Here is a 16,269-nt window from a genome sequence, read left to right as displayed (position 1 = left end):
GTGCGTCTGATCTACGATGTTTTTGAACAGTGTAGAAAGTGTTGCTGTCTGTATTTAATTTTTTCCTACATGTATGGCCGCAATCGATCACAAGATCAATAAGCCCTTCTCCTTATTCTACTTCCCTTTCTAGCAATGGAGAACTTTGATTGGATTTTTCCTGCCTACAGGCAGGAATGAGTCTGCTGTTTTCTTTTTTAAACCCGAGGGGACTGAGCATGAGGGCCCGGAGCGCGGCCACCCTCCGCCAACCCCCAACTGGTGATTGTGGTGGTGGTGGTGGTTTTGTGTTCCAGCTTCTGTTCTGTTGTTGTTGTTGTTGCTGCTGTTGCTGTCGTCGTTGTTTTGGTATTTTACAGACTTAGGGGGTGTAACTGCTTGTTTGTTAGATCAGCATACTACTGCCTCCGGATGTAGAAGTGGACCTCCAATGTATCTGATATCCACGTGGCGAACGTTGTCTCTGACGGGTGATTTATTCATCCCTCGTCCCCCTGTTGTCCTCCTCCTCCCTTTTGGAGTGTCTGTTATTTCCATCTTGATGACCGTGTGCGTACCCACTGTTTACGTCCCACTTTTAAGCAGAAGGCAGTTCACTGGGTATATACTTGCTTCCAGCTGTATCCATGTTGTGGGAAAAGACGTGAAATCACTCTTTTTTGTGCCTACACCGTTAGAGAATTTTAACTTTCTTGGTGATTGTTTTTCTTTTTTCTTTTCTTTTCTTTCCTCCTCCTCCCCCTTTTTTTTCATTTTTTCAGCTGGGCTTTCCTACTTGTGTTGCTGAGTTGATCAGGTTGGTCTCCTGGCCTTGACACTTCTCCCATCACATCCACCGCCTGGTTGCTGAAATGATCATCTCTTGTAAAATGGAAAAGACAAAAAAAATAAAGAGAAAGACAAAAAGTATGGGGTGAATGTTTCTGTTGCCGCCTCCCAGGGTGTACCTTGGACCCGATAGGAGGGAGGGAGCTTGCCTGGGTGGGTTTTCTGTGCTAAATCCTCCCGGGGGCTTCCTTCCCTCTCCCCCTTCTCCCTGCTTCTCCCCCAGCCAAGGCTCCCACTGCCGCTGTGGGATTTTTCCGTGGGAGAGGTATGGGAGAGGACTGATGCACCTTCCAGATCTATATCCTGCCAGACGTCTCTGGCTCAGCGTCCCCCACCGGCTGCCTGCCACCTTCCAGCGAGCTCTGAGGCTGATGCCCCGCCCCCTTCATGTCCCACCACCCTCCCCCGGCTGGCTGTTGCCTAGTGACCCCAAGGGAACTGCGATGATGCTTTCTTTTTTCTTTTTTTAAAATTTTATTATTATTATACTTTGTTTTAGGGTACATGTGCACAACGTACAGGTTTGTTACATATGTATACGTGTGCCATGTTGTTGTGCTGCACCCATTAACTAGTCATTTAGAATTAGGTATATCTCCTAATGCTATCCTTCCCCCCTTCCCCCACCTCACAACTGTCCCCGGTGTGTGATGTTCCCCTTCCTGTGTCCATATGTTCTCATAGTTAAATTCCCACCTATGAGTGAGAATATGCGGTGTTTGGTTTTTTTGTCCTTGCAATAGTTTGCTGAGAATGATGGTTTCCAGTTTCATCCATGTCCCTACAAAGGACATGAACTCATCATTTTTTATGGCTGCATAGTATTCCATGGTGTCAAATCCTCCAGTGAAGACTTCCACCAGATACCCCAGGTGGGCTGGATGGGATGAGACTGGACCACCCCGGACCATGCTGTTCTTGGGGGTATGTTGACATACAGGGTGGACTGGCAGCCCCAGCATTCTAAAGGGTGTCCAGGTATGGAAATGTCACATAGGATGTCCTCTGTCCCGTCAGCCTGCCTTCAGCCTCCTCAGGCATGAAGACAACTTCCCATCAGAACCTCTTTTCTTTCCTTTCTCCACCACACACATGAGACGCATGAGAGGGAGAAACAGCTCAACAGATACTGCTGACCTTCATTTGTGGAACCTTCAGTCATCTACACACAGACAGGTGAATAGAGAGGTACCCAAATCAAACACCATTTCCGCGTCCTCATGGTGGGATTGATCTCTCTCTCTCTCTCACACACACACACAATTTCCATATCTAGTTCACAAACCACACTAATTTACCATTTTCACAGTATGCAGTCTGAGTAAAACCCACCCCACCCTCCACCCGGCGGTTGACAAAACTCCTTCTCTACAATTTATAAAAAAGATCATCTGGGCTGGGCACAGTGGCTCACGCCTTTCATTCCAGCACTTTGGGAGGCCAAGGTGGGTTGATCACTTGAGGCCAGGAATTCAAGACCAGGCTGGCCAACATAGTGAAACCCCATCTCTAGGAAAAATAGAACAATTACCAGTTCTGGTGGTATAGGCTTGTAATCACAACTACTCAGGAGACTGAGGCAGGCGAGTTGCTTGAATTAGGGAGGCCGAGGTTGCAGTGAGCTGAGATCATGCCATGGCAATTATTGAGACAGAGCGAGACTCTGTCTCAATAATAATTATAATATTATTATAAGATTAGTTTTGCGTGGTAATACCTGCCTGTAGCCGCAACTACTCGGGAAACTGAGATAAGGAGAAGAACACTTGAGGCTCCACAGGTCGAGGCTTCAGTCAGCTGTATCCTGGGCAGTCACCAGTCAAGGAGATATGCCCCTCCCCGTTTTCTTTTCTTTTCTTTTTCTTCTCTTTTCTTCTCTCTTCTTCTCCCTCCCTCCCTCCCTCTCTTTCTTTCTTTCTTTCTTTCTTTCTTTCTTTCTTTCTTTCTTTCTTTCTTTCTTTCTTTCTTCCTTCCTTCCTTTCCTAGCTGACTGCCTTCCTGCCTTTCTTCTTTCCTCCCTTTCTCCCTTCCTCCTTTCTTCCTGCCTCAGCCTCCCAAAGTGCCGAGATTACTGGCGTGAGGCACCATGCCTGCTTGGCCTAAAGAGACACCCTTTGAAAGTAAGACACAGACAGCGCCTTCTAGTGATCTGATTGATTGATTAACTGATTTAGAGGCAGCGTCTCACTCTGTCACCCTGGCAGTGGTGCCATCATAACTCACTCACTGCAGCGTGGATGCTCCTGGACTCAAGCGATCCTTCCACCTCAGCCTCCAGAGTAGAGTACCTGGGACCACAGGCACACGCCACTGTGCCCAGATAATTTTTATTTATTTATTTATTTATTTTTTCCCCAGACAGAGTTTCTCTCTGGTTGCCCAGACTGGAGTTCAATGGCACGATCTTAGCCCACCACAACCTCTGCCTCCTGGGTTCAAGCGATTCCCCTGCGTCAGCCTCCCCAGCAGCTGGGACTGCAGGCATGTGCCACCACGTCTGGCTGATTTTGTATTTTTAGTGCAGACGGGGCTTCCCCATGTTGGTCAGGCTGGTCTTGAACTCACGACCTCAGGTGATCCACCCTCCCTGGCCTCCCGAAGTGCTGGGATGGCAGGCATGAGCCACCGAGCCTGGCCTTCATTTTTCAATGTTTTTCCACAGATAGGGTCTCATCATTTTGTTGCAACCCTCCTGACCCGGTGCCTCAAAGTGCTGGCGTGACAGGCATGAGCCACTGTGCCTGGACTCTGGGGAATGATTCACGACCACGACCACTGTACTGATTCTTTCTTTCTTCTTTCTTTCTTTCTTTCTTTCATTGATTATTTTTTATTATTGATTGATTGATTGATTGATTTTGAGATGGAGTCTCGCTCTGGGCGAGGTGAGGCGAGGTGAGGTGCAATGCTTTGGAAGCCGCAGCACCGCCTTCTAAAGCCCCTTTCAAATGCACAAAGCCCTATTCGCTTCCTGGACTTGGAGCTGATGCCTTCCATTGCCTTGGGTTTCTCTCCATTCAGAAGCTTTTACAGGCACAACCCCACCCAGAGGCTGGCTACGGCTGAGGATTATGGGATGTGGTGGGGCTGGAAACTCTTTCACCCATTGTTGCAAGCTCAGCCAAGATACCCCCGACCCCCATCGCTTGCTCACCCTTTGAGATCCCCTCCCTCCACCACCTTGGAGGCTGACCTCTTACTTTAATTTCTGTCTTTCTTCCTTTCCTGCGTTTGAGGAGTGTGTGCAGGAATGAGGGAGTGTAGGGGGAGGGGGTGTGGGGTGGGGACAGAGGGGAACGTCCTAAGGGTCGATTTAGTGTCATGCCTCTTTCACCGCCACCACCGAAGATGAAAGCAACAATCAGTTAAATACCGCGTGTTCTCATCCATAAGTGGGAACTTATAGATGAGAGTTCTGCGTTGGCAGAACGAGGGACACGAGAGACGCGGGAGCCTACTTGAGGGAGGAGGGTTAGAAAGAGAGACAGCTTCAGGAGAAACCAAAACAGATCGAAACATGAAAACTGTCGAGTACTGCGCTCAGTGTCTGGGTGATGAAATTATCTGCACACTGAACCTCCCATCAGAAGCTTACCTATGTAACAATCTTGCACATATATGCTTGAACAAGAAATGAAAGTTAGAGGAAAAAGAGAGAGAGAGGGAGAGAAGGAAAGAGAGATAGAGAGAAGTGAAACAAAACACCACCTCCTTGACCTGAGTCAGGGGGTTTCTGGCCATTTGGGGGAACATTCAGCGACAATGTAGTATTTGGGCCTGTTCTTTCTTTTTTTCTTCATTTCTTTTTTTTGGACTGAGTCTCTCTCGCTCTGTCACCCAGGCTGTGGTGCAGTGGCGCTCTCTTGGCTCACTGAAACCTCTGCTTTCCGGGTTCCAGTGATTATTCTTCGGTAGCTGGGATTACAGATGCGCACCACAACAGACGGCTAATTTTTCTATTTTTAGTGGAGATGGGGTTTCTCCATGTTGGCCGCGTTGGTATTGAACTCCTGACCTGAAGTGATTTGCCCTACTGGGCCTCCCAATGTGCTGGGACGACAGGCCTGAGCTGGAGGAATTTCAGCGTTTAAAAGTGCCAGCCCTGCCACCTTTCACTGTGGCCCTTACACTCAGAATGACGTGTCCTCTCTGCCATAGGTTGACTCTTTGAGTCCCCTATGCCATTGCACTCTAGCCTGGGCAGCAAGAGCGAAACTCCATCCCCCCACCTTTCTGTGCAAAAAATAAATAAAAAAGTAAATAAATAAATAAATAAAATATCTACACATGACCTATAAGTGCGTGTTCCCATGAGTGATTTCTAATAAATGGCACTGTACACTGAAAGCAGTGGCTCACGTCTGTCATCCCAGCACTTTGGGAGGCCGAGTTGGGTGGGTCACGAGGTCAGGAGTTCAAGACCAGCCTAGTCAACATGGTGAAACCCCGTCTCTACTGAAAATACGAAACTGAGTTGGGCGCGGTGGGGCAGGCACCTGTAATCCCAACTACTCGGGAGGTTGAGGCAGGATAATTACCTGAACCTGGCAGGCAGAGGTTGCAGTGACCCGGGATGGCGCCATTGCACTACAGCCTGGACGACAGAGTGAGATTCGGTCTCTAAATAAATAAATAGAAAGAAAGAAAGAAAAGAAAAGAAAAGAAAAGAGAAGAAAAGAAAAAAAGAAAAGAAAAGAAAACCAGAAAAGAAAGAGAAAATGAAAGAAAAGGCACTATATCGCTACTCGGCTAGGACCTTCTCTCTTTCTGTGTTTCTCTCTGTCTCTCTCTGTCTGTCTTTGTCTTTCTCTATCTGTCTCTTTCTCTGTCTGTCTGTCTCTTTCTCTCTATCTCTGTCTCTCTCTCTCTGCCTGTCTCACTGTGTCTGTCTTCTGTCTAACTCTCTTTCTCTGCCTGTCTATCTCTCTCTGTCTCCCTCCCTGTCTGTTTCTCTCTCTCTCTGTCTCTCTCTTTCTGTCTGTTTCTCTCTGTCTCTGTCTGTCTCTGTTTCTCTCTGTCTCTCTCTGTCTGTCTCTGTTTTTCTCTGTCTGTCTCTTTCTTTTTCTGAGTCTCTCTGTCTGTCTCTCTCACTCTCTCTCTCTCTGTGCCTATCTTGTCTTACTGTCTTTCTCTACCCATCTGTCTCTCTCTCTGTCTGTCCCTCTTCCTCCCTGTCTGTCTCTCTCCCTCTCTCTCTCACTCTCTGTCTGTCTGTCTCTCTTTCTGTCTGTTTCTGTCTCTCTGTCTCATCACTGTCAGTCTCTCTTTCTGTCTGTCTCTGTCTGTCTCTCTCTGCCTGTCTCTCTCACTGTGTCTGTCTTCTGTCTTGCTCTCTTTCTCTGCCTGTCTCTCTCTCTGCCTGCCTTTCTGTTCTCTCTCGATCTGTCTTTCTGTCTGCTGATCTCTGTCTGTCTCTGTCTCTTTCTCTGTCTGTCTGTCTCTCTCTCTTTTTTTTTTCATATGGAGTCTCACTGTGTCGCCAAGGCTAGAGTGCAGTGGCACCATCTCGGCTCACTGCAAACTCCACCTCCCAGGTTCACGCCATTCTCCTGCCTCAGCCTCCCGAATAACTGGGACTAGAGGCGCCCGCCACCAAGCCCGACTAATTTTTTGTATTTTTAGTAAAGACGGGATTTCACCGAGTTAGCCAGTATGGTCTCGATCTCCTGACCTCGTGATCCACCCGCCTCAGCCTCCCAAAGTGCTGGGATGACAGGAATGAGCCACCGCGCCTGGCCTGTCTCTCTCTTTCTTTCTTTCCTCTCTCTCTCTCTGTGTGCCTATCTTCTGTCTTACTCTCTTCTCTGCCTGTCAGTCTCTCTCTCTCTGTCTGTCTCTCTCCCTCCCTGTCTGTTTCTCTCTCTCTGTCTCTCTCACTCTCACTCTCTCTGTCTCTCTCTCTTGCTGTTTCTCTCTGTCCGTCTCTGTCTGTCTCTTTCTCTGTCTGTCTCTCTCTTTCTTTCTCTCTGTCTCTGTCTCTCTCTCCCTCTGCCTGTCTCTCTCACTATGTCTCTCTTCTGTCTTACTCTCTTTCTCTGCCTGCCTGTCTCTCTCTCCCCCCCCTTTCTGTTTCTCTCTATATATCTCTCACTCTCTCCGTCTCTCTCTGTCTGTTTCTCTCTGTCTCTGTCTCTCTCCCTCCCTGTCTGTCTGTTTCTGTCTCTGTCTCTATCTCTGTCTCTCTCTTTCTGTTTCTCTCTGTCCATCTCTGTCTTTCTCTTTCTGTCTCTTTCTCTGTCTGTCTCTCTCTTTCTCTCTGTCTCTTTCTCTCTCTCTCTGCCTGTCTCTCTTACTGTGTCTGTCTTCTGTCTTACTCTCTTTCTCTGCCTGTCTGTCTGTCTCTCTCTCCCTCCCTTTCTCTCTCTCTCTGTCTCTCTCTTTCTGTTTCTCTTTGTCTGTCTCTGTGTGTCTGTCTGTTTCTCTCTTTCTCAGTCTCTCTCTCTGTTTCCTCTCCGTCTGTTTCTGTCTGTCTGTCTGTCTCTCTCTCTGTCTCTCTCCCTCCCTGTCTGTTTCTCTCTGTCTCTGTCTCTGTCTCTCTCTCTTTCTGTCTGTTTCTCTCTGTCTCTCTCTGTCCGTCTCTGTTTTTCTATGTCTGTCTCTTTCTCTGTCAGTCTGTCCGAACCCCCATGAGGAAGAGGGCCCTGCCCCTTCCACGAAAGTGAGAAGGGCCTGCTTAGGGAGGCCGAGAGGAATCCAGACAGACGGGCCTTGCTACGCTTCACCACTCGGTGTATGACTTTGGGAGGTCGAGGCCGGGTACCCAGTTGGATGGAAGGGGCATTTTCAGACTTTTCTCTCTGTCACGTGTGGCGTCCCTACTTCTCGTATTTCCCTGATAAGCTCCTCAACTCAAAAATACATGGTTAAGGCCGGGCGTGGTGGCTCACGTCTGTCATCCCAGAACTTCCGGAGGCTGAGGCGGGGGATCACGTGAGGTTGGGAGTTCGAGACTAGCCTTGCCACCATGGTAAAACCCCGTCTCTACAAGAAATACTAAACTGAGTCGGGCACGGTGGGGTATGCACCTGTAATGCCAGCTACTCGGGAGGCTGAGGTGGGAGAATCACTTGAACCTGGGAGGCGGAGACTGCAGTGAGCCGAGATCGTGCCACTGCACTACAGCCCGGGCTGTAGAGTGAGTAGGACTCTGTCTCTAAACAAACAAATAAATAAATAAATAAATAAATAAATAAATAAATAAATAAGTAAATGCATTCTTTTCCATGCTGACTGACACTTGCAGGCATCGGTTGTCTTCAGGCATCATCTAGCGGCCACTGTTATTGAAAGTCTAGGTGACATGGAGGGAGGTCTTGCTTACTTCACTGAGCCTGGGCAACGGGTTTCTCTCTCTCCCTTCTGGAGGTCCCTCCCTCTCTCCCTGGTTGCCTAGGGAGCCTCTGCCCTGACGGGGGCCATATTGGTCTTTGATCAGCGCTTTAGTTTTCTTTGTGTGTTGGTTTCTTTCATGCGCATAGACTCTTCTACTTGGGTTTTAGGAGGGGTCACTTTAATTTTCAAGTTGACCCCCGGCTCCCCCCACTACCCACGTCCCTTTACCTTCATTTAGTGAGTCAGTTAGGCGGGTTCCCCCCAAACCCTCCACCTCCCGCCTCCCAACACCCTGCTTGGAAACCTTCCGGAGCCACCCTGGTGTGCCTCCGACTTCTCACCCCTTCCCCCACCCCTTACCGGTGATCTCATTCTCGTCAGGCTGACATTTGCAACGGTGGGCATCAGGCCTCACTCAGTGGCCACCGTTTTTGAAGATGGAGGTGGCACGGTCCCACTTCCCTGGAGGCAGCTTGGGCCGATGGCATGGCCCTTGACTCCCGTGGGCAAGTGGGCGGGTCTGCTGTTGTGGGGTTTTTTCCCCCCTCTTCCCTCCTCAGGCCTCCCTTCCTAGGAAAGCTTCACCATGGCTGGGTCTCCATCACCTTTTATCATGATGTTTTAGTTTCTCCGCCCTCCAGCCAGTATAGCTTCACAATGGGAATGGTGTCACAGCTCTAGTCTGGGTGTTCTTAGTATTTGCCCATAATAGAAACGTTTTCTGAGAACTAATACTTTGCTCACTTAAGATTTCCAGGGACGGTGCCTTGGCCTCTATTTGTTGTTTTGTTTTGTTTTGTTCGTGTTTTTCCTTTTTCATATGTATTTCTTTTCAGGTGAAGTAAAAATCCCCAATTTTCAGGAAGACGTATCTTTTCCCCAAGACATGTTAACTGCTGTTTTCTCCTGTTGTTAACTAGCGCTTTTGTGAATCTCTCAACGTGTAGTGAGAGCCGGTTGATGTTTACTTCAGAACATCTTATTTTCTAGAAATCCATAAGTGAATGCTGCTGCTGCTCTTGTTGCTGCTGCTGCTGCTGCTCTTGTTGCTGTTGTTTTTGTTTTCAAAGCACACCCCGGCCACCCTTTATGGAATCAAAAGCGTTATAAAATATGTGTAATTATTTCCTGACCACGCCATTTCTCCTCCTCTCTCTGTCTCTCTGTCTCTCTTTCTCTGTCTCTCTCTCTCTGCCTGTTTGTCTATTTTTCTCTCTCTCTCTTTGCCTGTCTCTCTCATTGTGTCTGTGTTCTGTCTTACTCCCTTTCTTTGCCTTTCTGTCTCTCTCTCTCTGCCTGTCTGTCTGTCTCTCTCTCTCCCTGTCTGTCTGTTTCTCTCTGTCCGTCTCTGTCTTTATCTCTGTCTGTCTCTTTCTTTCTCTCTGTCTCTCTGTCTCTGTGTGTCTCTCTCTCTGCCTGTCTCTCTCATGGTGTCTGTCTTCTTTCTTTCTTTCTCTGCCTGCCTCTCTCTCTCTTTCTCTCTCTCTGTCTCTCTCTGTCTGTCTCGTCTTTCTCTGTCTGTCTCTTTGTCTGTCTGTATCTCTCTTTCTTTCTTTGTCTCGCTGTCTCTGTCTCTCTCTCTGTCTCTCTCACTGTGTCTGTCTTCTGTCTTATTCTCTTTCTCTGCCTGTCTGTCAGTCTCTCTCTCTCTCCCTGTCTGTCTGTCTCTCTCTCCCTGTCTGTCTGTTTCTTTCTCTCTCTTTGCCTGTCTGTCTCTCTGTCTCTGTCTCTCTGTCTCTCTCTCTCTGTGTCTGTCTTCTGTCTTACTGTGCTTCTCTTCCTGTCTGTCTGTCTCTCTCTCCTTGTCTGTTTCTCTCTGTCTCTGTCTCTGTCTGTCTCTCTTTCCGTCTGTTTCTGTCTCTCCCTCTGTCTGTCTCTTTCTCTCTCTGTCTCTTTCCCTCTGTCTGTCCCTCTCTTTCTTTCTCTCTGTCTCTCCAACTGTCTTTGTCTCTGTATGTGTGTGTGTCTGCTTTCTGTCTTACTCTCTTTCTCTGCCTGTCTGTCTGCCTGTCGGTCTGTCTCTCTCTCTGTCTATCTCTCTCTCTTTCTGTCTCTGTCTCTCTTTCAGTTTCTCTCTGTCTCTTTCCATCTTTGTCTTTCTCTGTGTCTTTCTCTCTATGTCTCTCTCTGTCTTTCTCTCTTTGTGTATCTTTGTGTCTCTCTGTCTGTGTCTCTGTCTCTGTCTCTGTGTCTCTCTCTCTCTCTTGCTTGCTCACTCTCTGGCTCTCTCTATCTCCCGCCCTCTCTTTCTTGGCAAAATAAGTTCAAGTACATCTAATCTAATCCATTACCACGGCCTGAATTATTAACTTTAGACATCCCGATTTGATCTCCCTACAAAATGCTGTACAGAACTGGAGAGTTGATTTCTGGACTTGGATACCTCATAGATACTACATATTAATAAAGATCCAACCCTAAAATCTGGGGTTGCATCTAGCTCGACTGTCTCAAAAAATCATACCTCTGTTCACCTAGGATGCTGGGAGGGTTTTCTCAATGTGCATCTGCTCATGTCCTTCATGACCTATGACCCAGCCCTGTCCGTTCTGTCTAAAATATGTATCTGCAAACACTTCTCTCCATTTCCACAACTACCCACGGCCCATTGTGGAACCACTGGCTCTTTGAAAAAAAATCCCAGAAGTGGCTTTGGCTTTTTGGCTAGGAGGTCTAAACCTGCTGAGAACTTTCCTGCCCAGGATTCTGTGTGAACAAAAGTGCTTCTGCTGGGAGCTGGGATCCTCGGGACCATGTTTGCTAGCACTGGATGAGTCTCTGGAAGGACGCACGGGACTCCACAAAGCTGACCTGTCCCACCGAGGTCAAATGGATACCTCTGCATTGGCCCGAGGCCTCCAACTTACATCACTGTCACCAACCATTACCTTCAGCATCCTTGTGAGCCTGCCCAAGGCCCCAACTCCAGGGAGACTCTTGGGAGCCCAGCCTTCCTCTGCTAAAGTCCAAAGGGATGGTGACTTCCACCCACAAGGTCCCCACTGAACTGCAAAGATGTGGAGCGTAGGTCAGAGAGGGGACCAGGAGGGGAGACGTACTGACAGTCAATGAGTTTCCTAGGCTCTGGCCACCCCACTCACATCCCACGTACTGGGCACCCACGGGACACCACCGCTTTATCCCCTCCTCTATCCACAGCCGCCCCAACCCCACCCTGCAACCCAGGCACACATGCTGGAAGTTACAAAACCACACGGCCTGAATAGAGCCTAACAGAGCGAGAGCTCATTTCACGAAGCAGGGGGGTGGGTTGGGGTGGGGTGGGGTGGGGTTTGGGTGTCTTTAGAGAGCCCAATTCTCCCTCATGGGTGGCTACAGGATACAAATGAATATCGCTTCTTGGGCGGAGGGGCTTCATTAGGCCATCACGTTTGCGGGACTGTCTCTCAAACCCTTCCTTGAGGCCACAAAATAGATTCCACCCCACCCATCAACATTTCCCCGGGTGTTGGATGTATCCTGTCAAGAGACCTGAGCCTGACATGTTGAGTTAAACACCTTTATTGGCTTTCTGTGTTTGTTTGCTTCTGAGATGGAGTCTTGCTCTGTCCCCCCATGGCTGGAGTACAGTGGCGTGATCTCAGCTCACTGCAACCTCTGTCTCCTGGGTTAGAGTGATTCTCCTGCCTCAGCGCCACCACGCCTGGCTCATTTTTTTATTTTTAGTAGTCACGGGATTTGACCCTGTTTCATTGGTTTTCACTGGAGATTCTAGATTTGAGTCACACCACATTGTGTGCCATATAATGACTTTTTTTTAGAGCACAATATATCTGCTTTATTTGAGTGGTTTGTATATCATTATAATTGTGTTATAGATGAAGAAAAGGTATTAAACATGGTGCTAATTATAGTGAAAGTGAAAAGAAAAGCAAGGCTATCTATTTTGTAGATAGAATAAAGTTGCTCAGTATTTACAGTTACCTAAATAAGTCAGCATTTAAACTCCTCCTACTAAAAGCTTGCCAGTCTGAATAATCCTCCTTTAAACACAATTTTTGATATGGTTAAGGTTTTTAAGAATGTGTCTCCTGCGGAATAGCTGGACCGACAATACACATTTAAAAAAGAACAGCACAAGGATTCACCAGACTTGGGAAAAAATCAAAAACAACACAAGCCTTATGAAGAACTGAGTTCTTAAAATATTATGGAGAACACAGCTATTGGAAGAGATGGCAATATTGGCAAGTTGATTGTTACATTGGTCAGCAATAGCTAGCACTATTTTTTTGGCAATCTTTCAGGCACTGCAACTACTACTGCAAAATGATATATAATCCTTTAAACAACATAATCACAAATCAAAAAATATTTTAGTAATATAATGCTTCAGATTTAGAAGCAAATCAAGTGTTAAAACTCAACTGCTATAGTAACTAACCCCAAAGATAACCGTATCTGACAAAAAAGCTTCCTCAGAGTTACTACTTCAGAATTATACTTTCTCTTGATACTTTTATTTTATTTTATTTTATTTTTATTTTATTTCTTCTTGAGACGGCATCTCACTCTGTCACCCAGGCTGGAGTGCAGTGGCATAATCTTGGCTCACTGCAACCTCCACTTCCCAGGTTCAAGCGATTATCCTTCCTCAGCCTCCTGAGTAGCTGGGACTACAGGCGCCTGCCACCAAGCCCAACTAATTTTTATACTTTTAATATAGGCGGGGTTTCACAATATGGTCTCGATATCTTGACGTTGTGATCTGCCTGCCTTGGCCTCCCAAAGTGCTGGGATGACAGGCATGAACCACCATGCCTTGCCTTCTCTTGATATTTAAACTTTTAAGTCAGTCCAGAGAAATACAATAAATGTCAACAGTAAGTACGGTATTGAGGCAGAAGTAGGACCAAACTTTTTCATATGTTATTCAGTTGATAACAATATGACCTAGGTAGTAATTTCCTATGTGTCTACTTATACACAAATACAAAAAAGTAAAACAGAGATACTGCTAAATAAAGGATACATTAAGTTCTTAATAGTAACTCAATAAACCGGAACATTGTCAAAAAGCAGCTAGTGAACTTTTTCAGTGTTTTTTTCTATTATCCAATAAGTGAATTATGCTATTCCTTTCCAATTTCCCAAGCACTTTTTGTCCCAATCACCATTTTTGTATTCGAAGAAAAAGTAACAAATCAAGTAACAAAACTAAACAAGCAAACAAACAAAACACAACTACAGTATCTGCAAAAGTTTTGTAGAAGACTGAAACTGTTGAGTATAAGCATCTCGTATTCTATTATCATTAATTAACTGAAGAGTTTGTTAAAGACATACATTTCATAAAAAAAGTTAGTTTGAAGTTATTGACCAGTATGTACCATTCCTAAGTATTAGTAACCAAATTCATGACAGTAAAGAGCTATCTAACATGAAAAATTAGTGACTACCAGCACCATCAACAAGACTTTGTCTTTACAATTCATTACCACTTACCATGCATTGTAATGTCTAGGACTGACTCTGATAGCATTTCGAATACAAGCTAATGCTTTGTCCAATTCTTCAGTTAAGACAAACTCTCGCCCTAATAAAGTATAGGCATAAGCATAATTTGGATCCACTTGGATAGCTCTCTGGAAGAATTTAATTGCAATATCGTGTTCCTGTTGCAGACTGAAACAGTTCCCTGCAGCACACCAGGCCTCTGGCGAATTTTTATCCGTGTCTGTTAAGTCTTTTGACAGAAATGAAAGAGCGACATCTTTTTGAAGATGCCAAAGTGTTGTAGAGTAGATTTCCATGCCTTCGACTATATAATTCTCAATCCTTCTAACCTCTGAGAATATTCTTTCAGCTTGCATGTACTCTGAAAGTTCAAAATAGGACCTTCCAATTTGGCACAGTACCCAACCAGTATTGAAGTGGTGAGAAGGTAGATGGCTCAAAATATTTATAGCTTCTTTGCAGTGGTATGAACATAAAGCTAAATAACCTTTCCCCCTTTCACGAAGAAGGCTCATCAAGCCTTCTGCTGCTGCTTTTTGTAGATTAAAAGCCTGAATCTTAGGTGTGATTGTGGATATTTCCTCTTCTGAATTGTTGGAAGAGTCCAATTTTGTAATTTCCAGGTTGTCATTTATATTAGATTGAGTTATTCCTCCTTTATTAGCTTTACTTTTTGTTTTTCTGTTTGAGATTTTAGGTGGAAACTTCATTTTTAATTTCTTCCTATTCTCCTTGGTTGTGGAACTGTCACTAGTAAAGAGTCATGAACTTCTTCGATGCCGTGCATTTGGGGGAGATGTCATAGTGGGGCTCATTACCTGAGGTGTTGTAGTTATTTATGGACCAGAACTTTCTGTTAGTGAAAGAATTGGAGTTACCTCTCGGCTATGTCCACTCTGTGAGAAGACAGACTTTGCTCCATTTTGGCCAATTCTGGCAACAGACTTTTTTGAAGGGGCTCCAGTGGATGGCACGTCAATTACAGAAGGTGTATTAGTGTAGTTTTGTAAATAAGATCCATCTCCAGGACTTGGGGTTTCTAATGGCAAAATCCCAAAACTTGGGGTAAATGGACTAAGAGCTGCTGGTCCTGTTAATAAACTTTGACCAGTTTTTGGTTTATTTTGAACCTGTTTAGATAATATGGAAGTTCCTGTTCCCAGTGGGATAGTTTCAGGTGAAATTACAGCTGAATCAATAAAAGACACTGGGGAATCCGTATTCAAGGAGTACTTTGAATTGGAAGATTCTAAATTGACTCTGTTTAATTCAATTGTGTCCTGGGGTGTTTCCATAAGAATGGTCTCAGGCTGTCTGTGACATAAACTGTGATTAGGTACTTGTGTTGTGCAAGAGTTGGGCAGACAGTTGCTAAAGTTCTGTAAAGATGTGAATTTAAATGTTTGGTCAGGATCTGGCTTTTCACCTATTTCACATAATGATTCAAAGGGATACCAGAGGAAAGGATTTAAACTAAGTCTCTTTTGGTAACATTCTTATCCTTTGGCAAGCCGATCTGTCTTGCAATATACACGTCCCAACAATGGAAGGGGAAAGCAAACTGAATCACCAAACTCAGTAACAATATCATCATGGCTTTTCTGCTTATTAAACACTCCACCAGATAAGATTTGTTCCCAGTCTGCAAGCTTACTGAGATCAACACAACATTTTGCAAGCAGGTATTTGCATTGTGGTGTAGGACAACTGTGTCTTTTAAAGAGTCTATATGCTTTATAGGCGTTTTCTGGGAGGTAAGAACAGGTCGCCATTAAAAACAAGGCTTCTTCTGAGTGTACTTCTGCATAAAGGCGTTCTGTGAGGAAAACCCCATCTCGGTAAGCATAGTGGTTTAGTGCTTGCCATATAGCAGCCTGGAAAGGTTCCTGAAGCACTGTCATCCTCGAGGCAAAGGCCCAATTTCTGCAGGGCCTCAGGAAACCCCCACCCCACCCACCACCCTCCCCCCTGTAGCGGCTCCGGCCCGGCCAGCCTCGACTCCTTTAAATTCACCAGTTATCGGGGGATGGGGGTGGCTGAGCCAGAATGACTTCTTTATCCTGCCGACTCTGGAAAGCCCGGCCCCTTGTGATCCATTGCAAAGCGAAAGTCACCTCATGTTTGGGAAACAGATCCACTCCCATGTTCAGTGGAGGGATGTGGCATGTAGGACCTTAGGACTCTCTTCCTTCTGATTTGGTCTGCACAGCGGGGCCTAGGGCTGGAGTCCTCTCTGTGAGGACGGCTGACTCCCTCTACCTTGGGTTCCATTGGCCCCACCCTGGGACATGGGCCTTGGCAGATTCTGGCCCTTCCTGGCCTTAAATTGCTGTCAGAAACCCCATCTCGTGTTCGGATGCCCCGAATAACTGTGGCTCACGCCTCTCTGGAAACATTGGAAATCTCTCCTCTACACATGGTCACCTAAAACCCCAGGAGCTCGGGACACACGTCTGCCATCCACCTAACTGGTTTCGGGAGAGAATGCTGAGAGTCTCTTGCCAACTCTCTCTTGACTTGAGTTCTTCATGGGTGTGTAGTTAAGATGTAGTGAGACCAGATGTATTAACCCAGGCCGGGTGCTGGTGGCTCACGCCTGTAACCCCAACACTTTGGGAGGCCGAGGCTGTA

At 46.3% G+C, this 16,269-nt stretch overlaps 1 pseudogene; it reads right to left on the bottom strand.

Annotated features, from left to right (window-relative positions):
- Positions 1–13,634: 13,634 nt before the first annotated feature.
- On the bottom strand, positions 13,635–15,539 carry LOC129057576 (cell division cycle protein 27 homolog; annotated as a pseudogene).
- Between the last annotated feature and the right edge of the window lie 730 nt (positions 15,540–16,269).

Source organism: Pongo abelii, chromosome 12 (genome assembly GCF_028885655.2).
Source record: "Pongo abelii isolate AG06213 chromosome 12, NHGRI_mPonAbe1-v2.0_pri, whole genome shotgun sequence".
Lineage (NCBI taxonomy): Eukaryota > Metazoa > Chordata > Mammalia > Primates > Hominidae > Pongo > Pongo abelii.
This window is presented reverse-complemented; position numbering and strand designations above follow the sequence as displayed.